General features: G+C 42.0%; 1 protein-coding gene across 15 annotated transcripts in view; it reads left to right on the forward strand.

Moving 5' to 3' along the window:
- Positions 1-19064, forward strand: part of Mecom (MDS1 and EVI1 complex locus) — a 555238-nt gene that overhangs the window by 212577 nt on the left and 323597 nt on the right. The window lies entirely within an intron of this gene.

Here is a 19064-nt window from a genome sequence, read left to right on the forward strand (position 1 = left end):
CTTCTTGAGTTCTCTGGAGCTGACCTTACGATGACAGTAAACACATTGATTTTCCGTCTCCTCATTCTTCAGTGACACAATTGTTCCATCCACATCAAGTCCGAGTGTCAGGTCCTGGATTTTATGCCTTGGAAAGCATGTAGCCAGTCAAACTTGGACAGACATGAGGATACCACGTGGGCACAGCTGACCATAAGAAAGGAAAAAGGGGCTGATGCCTGGACATGAGAGAAAGACTGGGATTCCTGGCAAGCATTAACTATGTGTAAAGGGCCCAGTCTTTGGTACTCACTGGGGACTGCATCTGCTACAGGCACGCCAGACTTTATAATTAGTTATGGGGACTTACTACTATTCGAGCTTTTGCCATTCTGTTTTCTGCCTTAGAAGGTCCATTATTCTAAATGTGTAATAAGAAGGAAGAAATATCGTGTGGAAACTAGTGGCTTTTCCAAGCTTTAAACTTTGGAATAATAATTTATGTCACACACACACAGTCCAGCAGGGCCTCTGAAATTTTTTTTAATTGATCATGTTTTTAAGGAATGTGTTACAATAAAATGACAAAGAGCTTGACTCTGAGGTAGGAAAAACACATCCTGAGCTGAGCTAGACTCTTAAGGATGGAGTCTACCCTCACAATAATAACACAAATCAAAGCACAAACAAAACTTGGGTCTCCTGGCTTTGTGGCAAACCACTAACCTTTGCTTATTACCAGAGATGGCCTTGTTAGGACTTAGGTCTTTGTAAATATAATTAAGGACTTCCTTTTCTGAAAGTTTCTGCTACGTTACAACCCTGAGTTTCCATGAACTTTTAAGGGTGAGGAAAAGGAGGAAAAAAAAAAAAACCTCTCAGAGCTTAATAAAAAGCTCCCTAGAAAAACCATCAGGGATTTCAATTATGAGGCTGTTCTCAAGACTCTTGTAAAGGTTATTTGTCGAACAATCTCTCTCTAGCAGTATATGACAGATTACCTGCTTGGTATCACAAGCGATGCACAAGTTCTTTAATTAGAATATAGCGCTCGATGTCTTGAAGGCCTTCTAACATGTCTGAGTTAATGCTATCCCTCACGATTCTTCCCAAGGCCATGGAAATTTGTTTGTAGACTTGAAATGGCTAATGGGACATGGTGTACAGGGACCCCACTCCAGGAGGGGACTACCCAGACGCTACACAAAGAGAGAAAGACTCTGACCCCAGCAAGTTTTGACTGTGAAGGCCACTCTGAGAAGAGATTTTTTTTTTTATTATCCATTGCTTTTAGCCTTATTTACCATCAGACTCTCTTGCCACAAGCATGCTTTTTAGTCCTGACAGCCCTGAATTATGGCCATTGAGGGATCCTATCTCATTAACTGAAATGGGAGAATAAAACATCAAACAATCATAAAAATAATTTGGCACTGTGAAACCACTTAGGAGCAGCTGTCAAACAGGTTGGAAGATAAACTTCTAAATAAAAAGAATAGAGAGCGCTGCAGTGTCCTGCCGTATGTTTCCACGGGTTAGAGACTCCTTAATAAGATGAAGTGCCTGTGATTATGCAGAATACAGCCGTCTCTCCATATATGATATTGATTATGCCTTAACCCCAATTTAGTAAAGACCCACTCCTCCTTCTCCTAATCAGATATTGCAGAAGCAGTTTTCTGAAAGAAGGAAAAAAAAAAAGAGTCCCTAATGCCAAGCCATATTTTATCTGGAAGGCTATGGCGGGAGATTGGGCTTTGTCTTCCCTGTCATCATGGCTTGGAGCCCAGTTTTAGGACAGCGAGGCCCCTCTGGGGCTCTTCTCCAGCAGTTTCCATCCAGTGATTCAAAAACATACATCTTTATCAAGCTGTTATTGTCAAACAACATTAGATAATTAATAGGCCATTTGTCAGCCTGCACAGAACACGTTAAAACCCCAAACACAATCAGGATAAATATAGTTGCTTGCTCTCTGAAGGCTTCCTGTTCTGTCATGTAGCCACTGCAGGCAGATATTTGCTATTAAATGAGACTCATTATTAATCACATCTAATGTTAATTAATTAACCGCCTCTGTGTATTGGGGGCTCTCTGTGACTTTCAATTCCTTTCAGAAGCTAATTGGTAACTTAGCAGTTACATCGAAGTTACCATTTCTCTTTCCATTTGTGTCAGGATATTACAGTGAAATGTATGTGTTTGCCTTTCAGAAACATCCCAGGGAAAGCCAGCTTAACTGGGCAGCATAATAAGGGAAAAATAATTGGTACAATGAAAACCATATAAATATACACTTAACACTTTTTTTCTGCCTGGCTTATTAAAAATAATTTTATTTCTAAATATTATTTTCAATCTTACAGAAACTGAAATATCTAAGTATTACTTTCATTCTCTCTCTCTCTCTCTGCGTGCATGTGTGTGTGTGTGTGTGTGTGTGTGTGTGTGTGTGTGTGTATGTGTGTGTGCATGTAGGTGCATGCACACCACAGTGTATATATGGAGGGCCGAAGACAACTTTCAGGAGTCTGTTTTCCTCTGTGTGTTTTTAGGGGATGCAATTGAGGCCATCAAGTTTGGTGGCCAGGAATGTACCGACCAAGGCATCATGTCAGTCTCAAATCTAATTTTTAGAAAGTTGTGAGAGAATGATATGCAGGCTCACTCCCTCATTCCTTTATCACACAAATCTGTGGGAAGAGTGTCTGATCTGTTAGTGGCCAGTTCTACGTCCTGGAGGAAACCTGAATTTTCCTTGCTGTAACTTAAACTGTGAGCTGCCGGGACACAGCGCTCGGACACTCAAACATATGTGTCTGCTTTATATAAAGCACCAGACCCCTTATGTAGTAGGCATGCAAAATATGAACACGCTCTACACCCTGAGCTGTTCATGACGCATTAGGGGCACGACGGAGGAGAAATCATAACTATCACCTGGTGGCTCTATGAAGCATGTTTGCCAATGCCTTTCTCATGTGCTGAACCTGAAGAAAAGCTCTGTGTTTCCTGGGTAAACTAATGCTTTGTCTTTAGAACCTGGCTATGGAGGCACAGAAGCACGGCTATGGAGGGCTACCACGATGTGGGTGACACGCGGCTACTAAAGCTTCTGGGATTGATCTCATTATTGGAGGGTTTGGTCTATTCCAAGATTTTATTATTGAAGAACAGATATTAGAAAGGTCTACCCTGGGGGAATCTCATATATTATGTGTATATGATGATGCACACATTATATATATATATGAATTACTGACGAGTTAGAAGGAGTTACATCAAAGTTTCATCATATTAACAGAGAGGCAGATGGCAGATATAGGAAAAAAGAATACTCCATGGCCATTATTCAAAATGAAGAGGAAGCCATGGGGCTTTATGCTTCACAACCAGACAGCCCATGTCTGCAGCCAACCTGACTACGAAGTCAGTTTTCTTTCACATCCAGTGTGACCATACGTCAACAGTTGGAACTTTGCATTTAATTATTAACACTTCAATAATACTCTGCACTCACCATATTTAATGTTGAAATAAAACCCCCAATAGCCGTCAGTGGTACCGCACACTGAAGTGGTCACCTCATCTATGGTCTGCGGAACGTAATTGATGATTGTACTGTTCAGTGAGATCTAGAATGTTTTCCTTCACTGTCAGGAACCTTGTAGAAGCAGGATGGGACCGAACTAGGAAATCTGTCTCAGTTGACAGCCTAAGTGGCCGAGAACCTTGAGACAACTGTGGTGTTAAACAAACAAACAAACAAGCATGGAGTAGTTTTTAAATATTCTTGTGTATATTCTTTGACCTCTGTGTAATCCCTGGAAGTCTACCCAAAGCTAAGATGACTAAGATTTGAGGGTGTCTGCTTATTAATTTTTACAAAGAGTTCCTTTTATTTATGTTTAAGACAATATTTTGTTGATGTGTGTGTGTGTGTGTGTGTGTGTGTGTGTGACAGAGAGGGGGGTCTACTATGAAGATGGATGACCTCCCATTTTCTCTTGACCTCAGTCTCCCTTGGTGAGCCGACTGCAGTGAAGAGAATCATTTTAGGAACTCAGAGGTTTTTATATTGTGCGATGGCTCAGTAGGTTAATGGGGGGTGTGTTAGTTTACAGAGCTAATCTAACCGTAGGGTTAGGCTATTTTGAAGGGCTGTTTGTAGGTAGAGGAGCTTAACTGGGTTTTAGAGCATCCTTTAGCTAACAGAGATCTAGGTTAGTGGAATCTTTACCAACCAGAGTGACGGTCCAGAGGTTTTTGCTACTGGAAACATGGAATAGAAAACAAAGTAGTGATACCCTACATCTCAGGTGTGAAGCTCAGGTCACAGTTTACCTTTCGCATTGTCCCCTACGAGCTTGTGAGAGGCCCTCTTCTTCTAGCACACACTCTTGCTGTGATGGGACCCCAGTTCCCAGCACTGAGTCTTTATCCCAGCCCCTTTCCTCCCTTGAGGTAAAATCAGAGGTAACTGGGTGAGGGAGTGTGGCAGCTGTTCTCAGGGTCTGTGCCTGCCACACAGTCTCTGAGATGAGCAAAGGAAACTCTTTATAGGGAACACAGTGTGGCTATTCCAACTGTCTCTCCACTGTCTCCCAGTTTGTCATTTTCCCCCTCCCGGTTTTTGTCCTGGGGATGTAAGCTGCTGTGGTCCAGAGGGGGTAAAAAAAGCTTTCTCCTCGAAATGCTAATTTCAAGGCTGAGCAGTTTCCAGTCACCAGCCTTGCTGGAAGGATCGGTCAAGATTTGCCTGGAGGCAGCCAGAGCCCATTTGTCTCACCTGCAAGGAACACAGTTTTAGGAAGCTTGCTTTGCTGAGTATCTTAGTGTTTAGGGCTTCTGGTTTGCTAATTGCTGTGGTAATTTTCTCCCCGGTGGTTTAAGTCTTTAAAGCGTTAAATTATGAGCATCCTGCCCAGTCTCTCCAAGCTTTTCATCCGAGTGGTCAAATAGCTTTAAGTTAGCAGTTTTTTTTTGAGCATGGGGCACGATTTAGGCACAGGGTTTGGTCTGGAGTCACGTGATAACTATAAAATCGAGATACATATCAGGAAAAAATGATGACTATGGTGCTCCTTTAGTGGGAAATATTCTTTATTCCCAAGACACAGCAAGAAGCTGCTCTCATCCAAATTATGAACTGTGAAACCCTGCTTCAGACATAAAAGAAAGCAAAATTGTTGAAATGTTATTGGGACATAACTTTTCTCCCCAGAGTAAGTTCTTTGTTGCAGAGAATAGGGGGAAAGCAGTAGCAGCATTTTTTCACAGAGAAATGAGAGAATTGGTGAGAAAACCCTGCTTCATTCTACGCCTGCTCTGAAAAATCCCTTGGTCTCCAGTCTACCGGACACCATTAGGGACAGCAGGGATTTCAGGGTACTGCAGCTGGGGGTTTGCTCTCTTTCTGCTTTGTCTGGTGGCATCACACCAGATATATATTTACGTACTCTTCTCAGACACGAGCGCATGTTGTTGGGTAATTAGATATTCAGCGTGGCTTCATACTCCCTCCATCCCAAATTAGGAAGCTATTTCAACACGAGAAATAATGCTGAGAGAAAATTTGTATTAGGTTGATTGATTATCTTATTTTAATCCATATTAAAGGTTTAAGTCTCTAGGCGTGGCCCTTTACTTCTAACACCTCATAAATTAAAGCTATAATGAAGCAGTCATTTATCGTGAGCTGATGATAAATGGCTTGCCCTAGGAGGAACTAAAGAATAGGCAAGTAGATCATTTTCATATTTGGTGAAAACAATATTAAGTACCCAGACCTCAGTGATTGCCCTAATAAATGAATAATCTGAGGTGAGGGGCTTGGCAGTCAGTGTAAAAAATAACCTGAGCTTTCCCTGTCATTTGTCAGGCTTTGCTATGACAGCATGCATTATGGGTAAATGAGCAATCGGCAAGAACTATGTTATGGCTGGGATGTTTTTGAGAAATTTATCATATGCATTGCTTGGTACCTTAAGACCTTAAGGCTTAATGGCACTAGCGCATGACTGCGAGTGAGCACAGTTCCTATTTACCACGGTATGCTTCATTTGTGCGTCATCTCTCACCTTAAAGAAAGGCAAGACCGTCGTTGAATGAGCATGCTAGCCTTTGCTTTAAGAACATAGGCTCATGATGTGCCATCTGGTTGTTGATGGACACTCGTCCTGGTGGATTGGTCGAGGGGTATTTGAACAATCTGAATGCAAGTGGACTTCAGGGCAGAAATGTATCTGTGTGTGGGATGTGGGAGCCTGGTTCCGGGATGCTTGGAGGCAGATCTAGTATGGGAACTGGCGTTGCCTCCTTTGGATACTCTTCAATATTTTGACGGTATTTAAGAGTTAAATGAGTTTTTTGCTCTCTGAAATCCACCAAACAGCTGATCTTTTTGATTTATGGCTGAGTGGGAAGTGAGCAGAAGCAGCTGATGCTGTGCTTGCCCAGTAGGAATTATGGAATTATGTTATGACAGTATCTGGCTCAGTTTGGTTGTCTGCCATACATGGTTAAAAATGAAATGAAGATCTCAAAACTCTCTTTCCAGGCCAGAGATCTCCCCTCCACACACTGGCCTCACCCTGCAAATGCTATTCTAAGAGACATTTGATCAAGGACCATGCGTCTTATGCAGTGACTTCTGTCCATTATACTCAGAATTTGTGGATAGCTTTCGAGTTAAATAAACGTGGGATTCAAATTCTGGCATGACATCTAGTTGGGCGAATTTCCACATGAACTACTTTGAGCATCATTTTCTTCATGCAAAATACTATCCTGAAGTGTTGCTGTAATGATGGGTTAAATGAGATAATGTGTGGGCGGCATTTAAGCATGTGGTATATGGTCTGCCAATACAAAGTTTAAGTCTTCTTCGAGGTGGTCAGATACCTCAGAGGCATTCCAAATGCTCATAAAACAGGTGGCAATTTAAATGCTAGAGTACTGAGCTTGGGATGTTAGATCAAGGTACTAGGAAGGTAATCTAATAAAATAAAAGCACTTGCTACTTGTCTGCTGGGGGTCAGGTTCTGAGGAGGACCTAAGGGCCATCTCCTCATTGGTCACTGTTATCACTGCAGTATCTCCTGAGTTCTCCCCTTGCGTGGCTCTCCTGCACTTCTTCATTCTTCCAAATGAAAGGACCAATCACAGCATGACTCCTGGTTGCCCAGATGTTTAACACCAAACAGTTTCTCTATGGCTGCAGATAGACCATTTCAGTTTTGTGTCTTCACTTGTCCTCAGTCCTTCAGCATGAGAGGCAGGCCCAAGTTTCCTTTCGCCTAGAATGCACTTCCCACCCGACTGTCTTCCTTTGGCAACTCCTGCTTAGGAAGTATTTCATATTTGAGCTTGGATGTGTAATCTTCCCAGCATTCCCGATTGCTGTACTTTCTATATCTCTATTGTTTCCGGAGTACCTGGTCATTGTTACCAATGTGTTGTGTCAAATAGGAAATAACCAAGACTTACCATCTACCTATATGCTGATTCCGATGGCAGGCTCCTTAGTGGTGGTTACATAATCAACTGCGTGTCTTAATCTGGGAATTAACACAGTCAGAACTTCATAAAGGGTGCTATAGAAAGAGATAATCCAGAATTCATATACATTGAGGGGTGTGTATGTTGGACTGTGAGGGAAAGGGCGGGTTGGAGGTGACTCCTCCGACAAGGCCTCACTGTCTTCTTGACGTGAGAACTGAGTCTCATAGGACTTGAAAATAGAAAGACAAGATCAAGATTTTGTTTCCAAAAGTGTTGGAGGGTTTGAAATAGACTGGATTGGGGCACAGGACAAGCACAGCCATGCTGTGCTCATCTTCAGATACCTGGATCTCATAGTCAGAGAAGTTCTCAGTGGGGAGTCGTAGGGGTGGGCAGTCATCGACTTCTGCTGATCTTAATGCACAGACTGCTCTAACTGTACATTATTTGTTTAGTCTCTTCTCAGATTAATTGACAATTCATGCCATGCCTTGTTTGACTGGCAGCATCTGGCCGCTGAATTAGAAGAGATTCTGTAGGTGGGCAAGCAGGGGGTGAGGTAAAGTAGCCCAGGAGAACATTAGAAGCCTAGGTTGCAAACCCACTAAGGGGCTTGGTTTCTACATCTCTGCCACAGGGCAAGGAACTGTGTGGTCCAAGGCAATTCCATGATCCTGAGGTGAGGAGAACTCTGGGTCTTAGATTCTAGACCAGTTGTTCTCAAACTCCTAATGGTCCAAACCTTTAATACAGTTCCTCATATTATGGTGACCTCCAGCCATACAATTTTTCTCATTGATACTTACTAACTCTAATTTTGCTACTAACGTGAATGTTAATGAAAATATTTTTTTTGGAGATAAAAGGTTTTCTAAATGGGTCAAGAACTGTGCTGTTCCAGGTAAAGTTTATTTAGTCTTGCTAATCCTTGGCCTTTAATTAGGAGAAAGTCCTACTGGGAATTTAATCACTTTTCTTTTCCTTTTTCTTCCCTTCTTTCCCTTCCTCAGTTTTTTCTTTCCCCTTTCCCTAGTCTTTCTTTTCCTTCCCTTCCCTTATGTTTCCGTTCCTTCATGTTAAAGCTCAAATTCAGTACATTGTCCATGCAGAGCAAATCACCCATCACTCAACTACATTCTCAACCTGAAGTCCTATAATGCTTTAGATTATTCACCCAGAGAGTCACGGGGGTGGACGTGGGCAGTTGCTAAAGTACAGCCCCCATGCACCAATATGATTGTAAGTGGTGTGGTAGGCAGTGGTACTGGTGGATAATTGAGAACATGGGCTCTTAAGGCAGCTAAATGGGGTCTTAAACCAGATGTACAGTCATGGGCAACTCTCTCATATTTAACTATTTAGTCTACAAAGAGGGACAGTAATTCTGACTTCATGCTGGTCAGTTGCATAGGGTTGAAGACAACAAAGAAAAAACCTGGCATGGAGGCTTACAACTGGCTTCATAGATCATCATCAAGAAGCTTTGTATTGAAGTTAAGAAAACAGGTGGGTGGGATACTGACATGGCCAGGGTTATTTTGCAGAATGGAGAATGCCAGTAATTGCACATGTGGTTGGGTGTGCATTGAGAACTGTGGATGGGCTGTAAGTTGAAGAACCTTGGGCTGTCTTCCTTGGAGTGGGAACTGAGAGTCATAGGGCTTGAGACTGAGAGTGAGGAGAATATGAACATAGACTAGAGAGACAAGTTTTGGGATTGATGGACTTGAACATCTGCAGAGTTAGAGAGAAGCTATGGAGGGTTTTAGGAATGAAATGGTGGCAAGTACAGGGAATTCTTTTGTTACCGGGATCTATGAGTTGAATAGACTCACCGACTTCAAAAGAGTGAAAACAGGCCTCTGTAAGTGGTGCGGCCTGCCTCTGGACTTCAGAGAATGCCGACGGAGTTCTTGAAGAAGTGGGTTCTCCCATTGGCACCAAGGAAGGATTGTTGGAGGAAAGACTTGGACTGAACCCTGCTGGGTTTGTGGGTCAGCAGGCCAAGCAGCAGAAGACTGTAGGGTAAGGGCAAGACGTTCCCATTCTTAGAGAGCACAGAGAGGAGATGAGAGCAGGCTGCAATGAAAAATGGGCCTTAGGCCACTGGCTTATCTGTCAGCAATGATGGTGGATGAGAATAGGTAGCATTTGTACTGTATAGTAAGTGAAGCAGGCATTCTAGACTTCAATGTTCCCTGCATCTCTACTGCAACTGGCTTAGGAAGAAGGCTGAAGCGTTGAAGTGTTATTGTAAAACATGACTATTGGTTGTGGACCCATTGTTCACTTTAGGATATCAATTTTGGAGAGAAGTTAGAGCTCTGATTCTTCTCCTTCTCTTCCCAGCAGAGAAAGCAGTGCAAGACCTCATGTATCACAACAGGTACTGAAATATTTAATGTGTGATTTATCATGCAGAGACCTAGGGGAGCACAAGTGCAGTCTTTGATGGCGGTTGTTTGAAAGGCAGTCAAGAGCTTGCTCATGTAGAAGAAGCTCAGTACAAGTTCCATCTACAATCTGTTCTTTTCTTTGGGATGTCAATCATTTGCAGAATAGGTAAGAAGGAAAAAGGTCTTGAATCTTGTCAAATACTTTAAAATTATGGGTCCAAAAAATAACCTTTATGAACGTACTTTATGAACATACTGTGGGTAGTTGTTCTGGCTGGGTGAGTGCAGGATGTTTCAGAGCCCTGGTTATGTACTTGCTGAGAGCCTGTGGAACACAGAGCTTTATCCTGGGTTCTGCGGAGTGTGCAGACGGATTCAGACCTCTTTCAAGTAACTGTAGGACAAAGCCATCTACTAGGGGATGAGTGACACTCATGTATGAACAAGTCTCTATGCAGGGCCAGAAAGTGTAAATGCAATCTAGCTGTGGGAACAGATGGTAGGTGTGCCAAGGTTCTGGCCAAGAACAGAAGAGAAACCATCAAAAGCTGCCTTATGCCTTCGGCTAGGATAGCCTCACTCACTCTTAAGAAGTTCTTGTTTGCTTACTTGTTTCAGCCCCATGTAATTCTTTCCTTTTTCCAAGGCTCGGTAACCACTGCCTCTGCAGTCCTTTCATATATGATTCCTCGGTGTGAAACTTGTGAAGCTCCTTTCTTTGGCTTGGAAGAAATTTTTGGGGATCAGACATGTAGTTCAGTTGAGAGTGTCTTTGCTTAGCATGCATGAAATCCTGAGATATAATTCCTAGCACCATATAAATTGTGTGTTGTCGTATGTGCCTGTGACCTCAACAGGATGAACACTGTTCTGTCTTCCAAAGGTCTTTCTGTTTGCTTAAGGTAGGAAGAATAACAATATCAACCTACCAGACCCCCCAGAGCTCCTAGGGACTAACCCACCAACCTAAAATTAAACATGGAAGGACCCATGGCTCCTTATGTAGCTCATATGTAGCAGAGGACGGCCTTATCTGGCATCAGTGGAAGGGGAGGCCTTTGGTCCTGTGGAAGCTTGGTGCCCTAGAGTAGGGGGATGCTAGAGCAGTGAGGCAGGAGTAAATGGTGGGAGTAAATGATCACTCTCGTAGAAGCACGGGGAGAGAGGATGAGTTAGGGGGTTTATGGAGGGGAAACTGGGAAGGGAGACAACATTCGAAATGTAAATAAATAAGATACCCCCACTCCACCCCCTCAAAATAAAGCAACCAAGCAAACAAAAAACACTGCAGCTCTTGGGTTTGGTGAAATAGGAAATTTCTTATGAGTATATGTCAGTGAAGATGTATCAGGCTTATGATTGTTCAGAGTGCTTTAAATGAGAATAAACTAAAAACCAAAAACACCAAGTGTTGTTTTTGGGTAGAGTTTCTAACCTCGTGATTCTTCACTGACTGGAAATCTTATTGCCGTGAGCATGTAGGTCAGGTCATACTGCGTCAGAGATGAAAGCTCTATACGGGGAGAGCTAGCTTCCCTCTAGGCCAGGCTGAATGTATATCTGCTTGGGCTCCTTGGTGCTCTTACACTCATTCCAGCTCCCCTTTCAGTATTTCCTCTAGCCCTCGAGGTTCCTGGAATTCACTTGAGCACGAATGTAGTGCATAGCAGTTCTCCTGTAAGAAGGGCACTGGCCTCTGTCCCTTTAATAGGATGAAATTTTCTCAGTGATCCTGACGTTTGATCCCGGTAAATCACCAACATGAACTTTTGTACATGTGCAGGGGTGGCTCTTTGATCCTTAGATATGCACTGCACACAGGGAAAGGTATTCATTTCATCTCCATTGTCCTCCCAGAACCAATCTGGATGGGGACGCTCCTATCAGAAGATACAGAGGGTAGGTGGCTTCTCTCCTAAACAGTGATCACCCTCAGCAGGTCTCCTTCCAAGTGTGCTAATTGAACAGTGACATAAAATATCCCACACTTAATCAATGGACTCAACAGGAAGTGATTTGGGATGCCACTTCTTTCCATACTCACAAGCACCCTGGCACATTATAGGCCGACAAGCCTTAATCTCTCTGCAGTACTTCATACCTTCATCTCCTGCCCGGAAGAAGTTTATGCATTGGTAAATCATACTCCTTTCTCAAGCTATCCACCATGAAACCCTCTTTGACCCCTGCTTGGGACCATACTTCTTTCTTGATTTAGCTTTTTATTATAGTAGTCAGTATTTGAATAAGATGACTTTCCGACAGGGTATTGAGCTATTATAAGGCCTAGGATAGTTTGAAATGATTATTCTTTTATCATGTGATACCAGATGCATTGAAAGGAATGTATACAATGTTTATTTAGCATGCACAGCACCGATGAGTTCACTCCCTGGATGAAGAAACGGAATATAAACCAATGGCTATCTTCTCCCGTGTGCACTTGCCTTGGCCCATTCCTTTAGACAAACGTCCCTGTCAAAATTTTATTTTTATTGCTTCACTACTTAAAAAAGATAGCTTTGCTGTTAACATACTGATCTTTAAATAATACGTTGTCTACTTTCCTTGCTTTTCAACTACAAACCTTCTGGATTCTGCACATGTCTCCATGCAACATTGTAATTTTTGAATTACCCATGTGGTTCATTCTCATGGTCCTATAGTATTTCACTCCGTGACTATACCAGTTTGCTTACGCATCCTGTTGTGACTAGGCCTGAAGGTTTGCAGTTGAAAAGGACAGTCTCCACCATGTCTTCTAGAAACTATGTATGAGTGGCTCTAACGTATGAGTTCCTGTCCAGCAATGAGCGTGATCCTCTGAAGTATTTACAAGTCTACTCCCCTTCTATCTGCAATCTGAGCAGCACGGAGGTCTATCTCGTTAGACCTTTGCATTAGTCGGCTCCAAAACAAAATACCTGACACCCAGGAGGATTAACTTAGTAGGAGGAAAGGTTTACTTAGCCCACAGCTTGGAGGTCAAATCTAAGATCATTTGACCACACTGGTTGGCCTCTAATGAGGGTGCTTGTTGGTAGAGGCAGAAATACCCATCAGAGGGGTTACATTATGAATCAGCAAGGAGAGGGAGAGAGAGAGAGAGAGAGAGAGAGAGAGAGAGAGAGAGAGAGAGAGAGAGAGGGAGGAGAATGAGAATCACGGTTCTACATTGTTCTACATGGACCTCTTTGGGGGCTCACTTCCATGACTTAAGGACCCCCCTACAAGATCCCACACCCAACAGATCCCATCACTACCCAACTGCTGTACACTGAGGCCTGAGCCTGCAGTGTATGGGTTTTGCAGACAGTCACCCTACGGCAAGCTCTTGCTAGTGTTTTCCTCCTGACTATGGGGATTGGGCTTCCTATTACTTGGGACTTCCTGCTCCTTGACTATTTCCTACTTGGTGAAATTCTGTTCCTATCTATGGCTGTCTTCATGTCTTTCTTTCGGTTAGTCTTATTTATTTTAGAGGTTCTTTTTATATTTTGGATACTAATTCTCAGTTAATTGCTATTTTTCTACTATGTACTTTGAGTTCGTAGCTTCCCTTTTCTTTCCTTTCTTTGTGTTATCTTTAAATGAACAGACAGTCTGATTTTAATGCAATGTATTTTATCAGCCTTTGCTTTTATGGCTAGTAATTTATATGTCTTGTTTGAGATATTTTTAATTTATGTTTTAATCTCTGCTCCCAGCACCCAACCTAGATTCACAATCACAATAAATTTTGGTTTAAAAATTGAATAGGCAAATAATGTGGAGAGGGGATTAATACAAAAAAATGTTTAACTTGCAAGCACATGCAGTTTTTAATTAAAGACTCTGCACATTGGAACAAGAGACCTAGATAATACCTGAGCATTTCCTTGTCTGCTGCTCATGGCCGGCCTTGTGGGAGGGCTGCTGTCCCATCCACATTTCCTTGCTGCTTCTGAGTACACCAGTGTGACTTACGAATGCTTATCATGAGCTTTCATGCCCTGAGTATGGAGCAGGTGAGAAGTGTGGAGAATTGTGACCCTAGGACCAGCTTGCTGTGAACAGTGGATGGATGGGTCTCTAGCAAGCCCTTCTCCCCAGCTGTGCTGGTCTACACTGCTTCCCAGAGCTCCCTGTGGTATCACAAGAGACAACACTCCCTCTGCTGACTTCTGGTCCACCAGTCTTGCTTCCTTGCATTCATCCTTACCCAGACTTCCTGTTTGACATAAACTGTTTGCCCTTCAATTCTCTCAGCATCTGCTGTTATCATTCCAAATGCCGGCATACTACTTTTTGTCCTTAAGAACTTTTAATAGTTGTGATTTGGGACTAAGTAAATGCATCTCTAAGAAAACCAAACAACAAAACACTGTTTTTATTCTCTTGTTATTGGAAAGGTGATGCTACATATATAATATCAACTTTGCATATAGTTCAGATATATGGATTAGAAAATGCATGTGAAAAGGCTTCTCTCAGAGGTTTGAGGGTTATCTGTATGGTTTCCAGGACTAATCCCCTGTAGTGTGAGTCATGAATCTTTTGCCATTCGTTAGTTTAACCAACAACTCTACATCAGCTCTCCTGTCTGAAAAATGGGGATCACGTACTATTGTAAAAGTTCAATGACTTTATGCTAGCAACAAGCTAAAACTAATGTCTGCCTCATGGCATAGGCTACCCCAAAAGCCAGGAGTGCTCATTGTACACCTTCCTGGATCCAGTGGATGGAGAAGCTTCCATGGAGGCATTTCAGGACCATGGTATCTTAACCCATTCCTTGCTTCTCTGTGTGCCGTCTGCCTCTCATTTTAGGCTCTGCAGAAGACTTAAGAGGCCTCCCCAATCCTTCAACAATAATCTGTTTAGCAATTTTGGGGTGGAGGTCTGAGTTCACAAGTGTTAAACTTTATTCTGAGATGATAAGGGGGACCCATTAGTGTTGAGGAAGTGTCAAACAAGAGCAGATTTCTGTGGAAAACTATGCTACGTTTTCTTTGAACTTGCAAATAACTTTGCTACTGTTTGCCAGAATTACAGGCAGAGGGGAAAATACATAAGAAGGATTTTTGTCCCCAGAAATAACATTCAGAAATTTCATTTCTGTTAAAGGGAGGGAGCTATGACCTGAATCTGTGCAGCCACTAGAGAAGATCCTTCCTCTAGCATTTGTTGACTAATCTTGATTCTCTATTCATGGATCTGAGGTGCATCTTATAAACTGTTCTCATTCTGTGACTACTAATCACAGTGGTCATTCCCTTTCACAGCCTGGCTTTATGTGTGGAGACAAGGCTTTCGTGGAGCCACAGTGGTATAGATTGATTCTGGATAGCCTGGTGTGGTTCTTGCATTTGAATGTATGTGAGACATTGTGCAGCTTCATAGCAACTGAAATGCATGGTGTGGGCCTTAATTAGACTGGAGGTAGTGGGGGACATTCTCTCACAGTATGGACTTTGGTTTCCTCCTGTGAGAGACAGGGAAGTAAAGTCATGCCACTCACAGAGCTGTCTGTGTAAATAACAAAAATGGAAGAAAAAAATCTGTAAGTTGTTCTTAAGATTTTATTTTACTGGCTGCACTATGTGTGGTATATGTGAATGTGTGCATGTATATGTGTACATGTGTGTATGCATGTGTGCACATGTATGTGTGTGCACATGTATATGTATATGTATACACATATATGTGTGTATATGTGTGCATGTGTATGTGCATATGTGCATATATGTGTGCATGTGTGTTCATATGTATGTGTATGCATGTGTATGAGCATGTATGTACATGTGTGTGTGTGTACGTGTGTGTTGTGTAGTACTGGGGATTGAACCCTTACACATGGCAGGCAAAATGCTTCTTTCTTATACTGAGCTACATCCCCAGCCCACTTGTGGGATTTTCAAGCTATTATAATATTTTTTATTAACGTAAAATAATGATAGCATCTTCCTTTTATCTTCGCTGTGGCTACAAAAGGCAATCATTTTCATAAGCACTTTAAAACAAGCAATCAAAACTTGTGTTATTTACTTCCAACTTAAATTTTTTTCGGTTGAATTGATTTGAGCTCTTTAACTGAAATCTAAAAAAGTTCATTGGAACTGGAGAATTTTTGAAAATTCTTAGCATTTCTAATCCACAGTGATGTGTTTTTGATATTGTTTATTCAACCTGACCGGTCTAACACATGATTATTGCATCTCAGTTGTGGGTGAGGCCCTGCAGTAGATACTGGAAGGGTTTGGGGAAGATTGCTTTTTAATATAAGGCAGGTGACATGCTATCAATATCAAACAAGAGAACTATAATTTCACCTATGCTTTTGACTTATCCTAGCCACATCAAGGAACCGGGCATGTAGAAACACCATTTAGCCAAAATATGCTGGTTTTGTGTGTGTTTGTGTGTTTTAATCATAAGGGCAGAACCAATCGAAAAATATGAGCACAAGGCAATATTTGTCCCTCCTCTGCAGAAACAAAGGCGTGCATACCAATCAGGGGATGTAGGTCTTCTTACCACGCTCTGAATTAGCCAGTGGTCGTCTGCTCCGTATGTCAACATATTGCAAAAAGATAATTGAAATTCCAGCAAGCGCCTCTATTATTAACACTGGAGCTCGTGCCTTTAGACTCATGTAAACATCCAGACAAATATGGCCCGATACATTGAAGACTGATTAAGTGTGGTAACCTGCTGTAGCGCTTAATAACGTTACTATTTTGCTGCTGCGTTACTGGAATTTTGTATCTGTGTGAACCAATGTTCATAGCGGTGCTTGACTGCTATTCTCTGCTCTTTTCTCTCATGATTTATGTAGCTGGCCCAGTGAATGCAATTTACGTTGAGGTTTTTTGTTTTTGTTTTTTAAATACAGTTTAACAGAAGCTCAGATCCTCCAGAATAAACTCTGAATTAAGGAATTAAAGGTACAATAGACCACAGGGTTTGGCCTCTCTAATTGTCCACAGTAAGAAAATAGATGCTTTCAAGGGAAACATGGCTTCCCCAGAAGATAAATAGACACGTAATCTGGAGGCCAGTTGCCGGCAGAATTTCTTAGTTTGATGTGACCCTCTCTTTGACAGTGCTCCTAAGGTAGGTTATTTTGGAGAAAACATATGTTTCCATTTTCTCTCCCTCTGCTCCCTTAGAGTCCCCAGGCTCCAGTAGGGTCACAGAAACATTAAGGCTTTTGTCACTGTGATTAATAGCTCTTAAGATCATCTTTAATTCACTCACTAATGACTGAGGGTCTTTCTGCTCTCCAAGTGATCGGGTGATATATGAGCCGAGAGTACACCTTGTGGCAGAGGTGGAAATCATTCAGGCAATGCAAATATTGTCACGGGGACAAATGTTTTCCCTGTTAATAAAAATTAATGAATTCTACCCAGGAGCTAGTTAAGGAAGCAGTGGCAAGAGCAAGCCAAACACAAATAACTTCTCACTGCCGAAACTCGCTTTTGCATCCTCTCTAGATGTAGAAAAACAAGAGAGACCACTGCTCTGCACCTCTGCTTTTCCCAGAGATGAGACCAGGAAGGTTTAATGTCAACATGAAAATTAAGCTGTTGTTTCCAAATGAATTTATTTTTGCATTCCTAAGTCTATTTAAAATCGTGAATGTTGGCATCTTATTATTCTTTTAAACCTCGCTTAAACTACAGGCCTCCAGCCCCCTACTTGGCCAAATGAATGCATTCTTCCCTTCATGGCCTAGTTAAGACCAAGAATTATAATGGTCAGGGTTTATAACTATAAAATGATGTAATGAAGTTTAAATTTGAAAAACTCCTTGTAACACATCATAAAAGATTGATGAAACAGACTGGAGATTAATAAGTGGTTTGAATAGTTTTGAGAGCAAGAACAAGGAACACACATTTGTTAACTTCCTTATTGTGTTTATTGAATTTTTTAAAAACAAAAACATTGTCTCTCTCTTAAGAATTTGTCCCAGATTGTTAAAGCTGTACGTGTCCCTCAGCTACCTCAGTTCCTGACTCGCCGTGCCAGGCAATGTGTGCACAGTGGCCTGTGACAGTGCTCGCTTGTAGTGCGTGGTAAGGGGGTTTGTTTCCTCCTGGTAGTCTGTACTTGTTTCTTCTAATGACCAAACTCCACCGCCTCAGTGGAGTAGATGTTTCTAGCTCTCTCTCCTTCTTGGTCATTCATCTTTTAGATCAAGAAAACAGCAAACTTTTAAAACACATTACTTTACCTCGACACAGTGCTTATCTACAAAGGAACATATTCCGACGGCGGGAGAAGGCTCCACTTGTGACTGTTGTTTCTGGTGGGCACCCAAGGACAGTAGCTAATTTGTTCTTCATCAGTGCCAAGGACAAAAAAAGAGAAAAAGAAAAAACCCAGCCAAATTATGCATTTATATCTCCTTGCTTCTAAAGTAATCATATTCTTCCCAGGATGTTCAAATCAACACTCAGCAATTTGACTATCTATCTTGTTTTTGTGAGGCTTGTTTCTAATTGAAATAGAATTACATCACTCCCCCTTCCTTTTTTTCCTCCAGCTCATCCCAACTATCCTTCCTCCAGTGCCTCCCATCCCCCACAAAGTTTATAGTTTAGTTTTCTCTGACTGTTATTGTGTGTGTAAACACACGTCACAGAACGCATGTATGTGTGTGCATGCATGCACAAAAATATTTATGAATGCAACATGCTGAATCTACCCCTCTATATTAGATAACCAATAAGGGGCTCATCTTTGGGAAGGGCTTTTTCTTCTCTCAGCTATCATTAGTTGCCTATAATTTTTGTTGTTGTTGTTGTTGTTAAGGAGTGGGACCCTGTGAGAGTCTATTGTGCAATTTTACAATTAACCCAATTAAAAATGTATCTTAAAGAATACAAGCTGTCTAAATCAGCTGAAGTGTAAAACATTCAAGGGACCAGCCTTACTTATCTGTCAAGTTTTGAGAGTAGAGAGGAGAATGGGTTTAAGTGAGGAGGCTCCTACCTGCCACTCCTTACTCCCCCACAAGATGTTTGGTTAGTAAATTCCCTAGGTCTGTAGATTGGTTCTCCTCCCCATTAGCTCCTGGAGCTCCTGCATTTTGAATGCTTGAGAGGTCTTTCTAGCCCCACAGCCACAGTAAACCCATAGAGGCAGGACTGACACATAGTACTTTTAATAATCCCTGAGGTAATCTTCATGCAAAAG

This window comes from Rattus norvegicus, chromosome 2 (genome assembly GCF_036323735.1).
Source record: "Rattus norvegicus strain BN/NHsdMcwi chromosome 2, GRCr8, whole genome shotgun sequence".
NCBI classification, from domain to species: domain Eukaryota; kingdom Metazoa; phylum Chordata; class Mammalia; order Rodentia; family Muridae; genus Rattus; species Rattus norvegicus.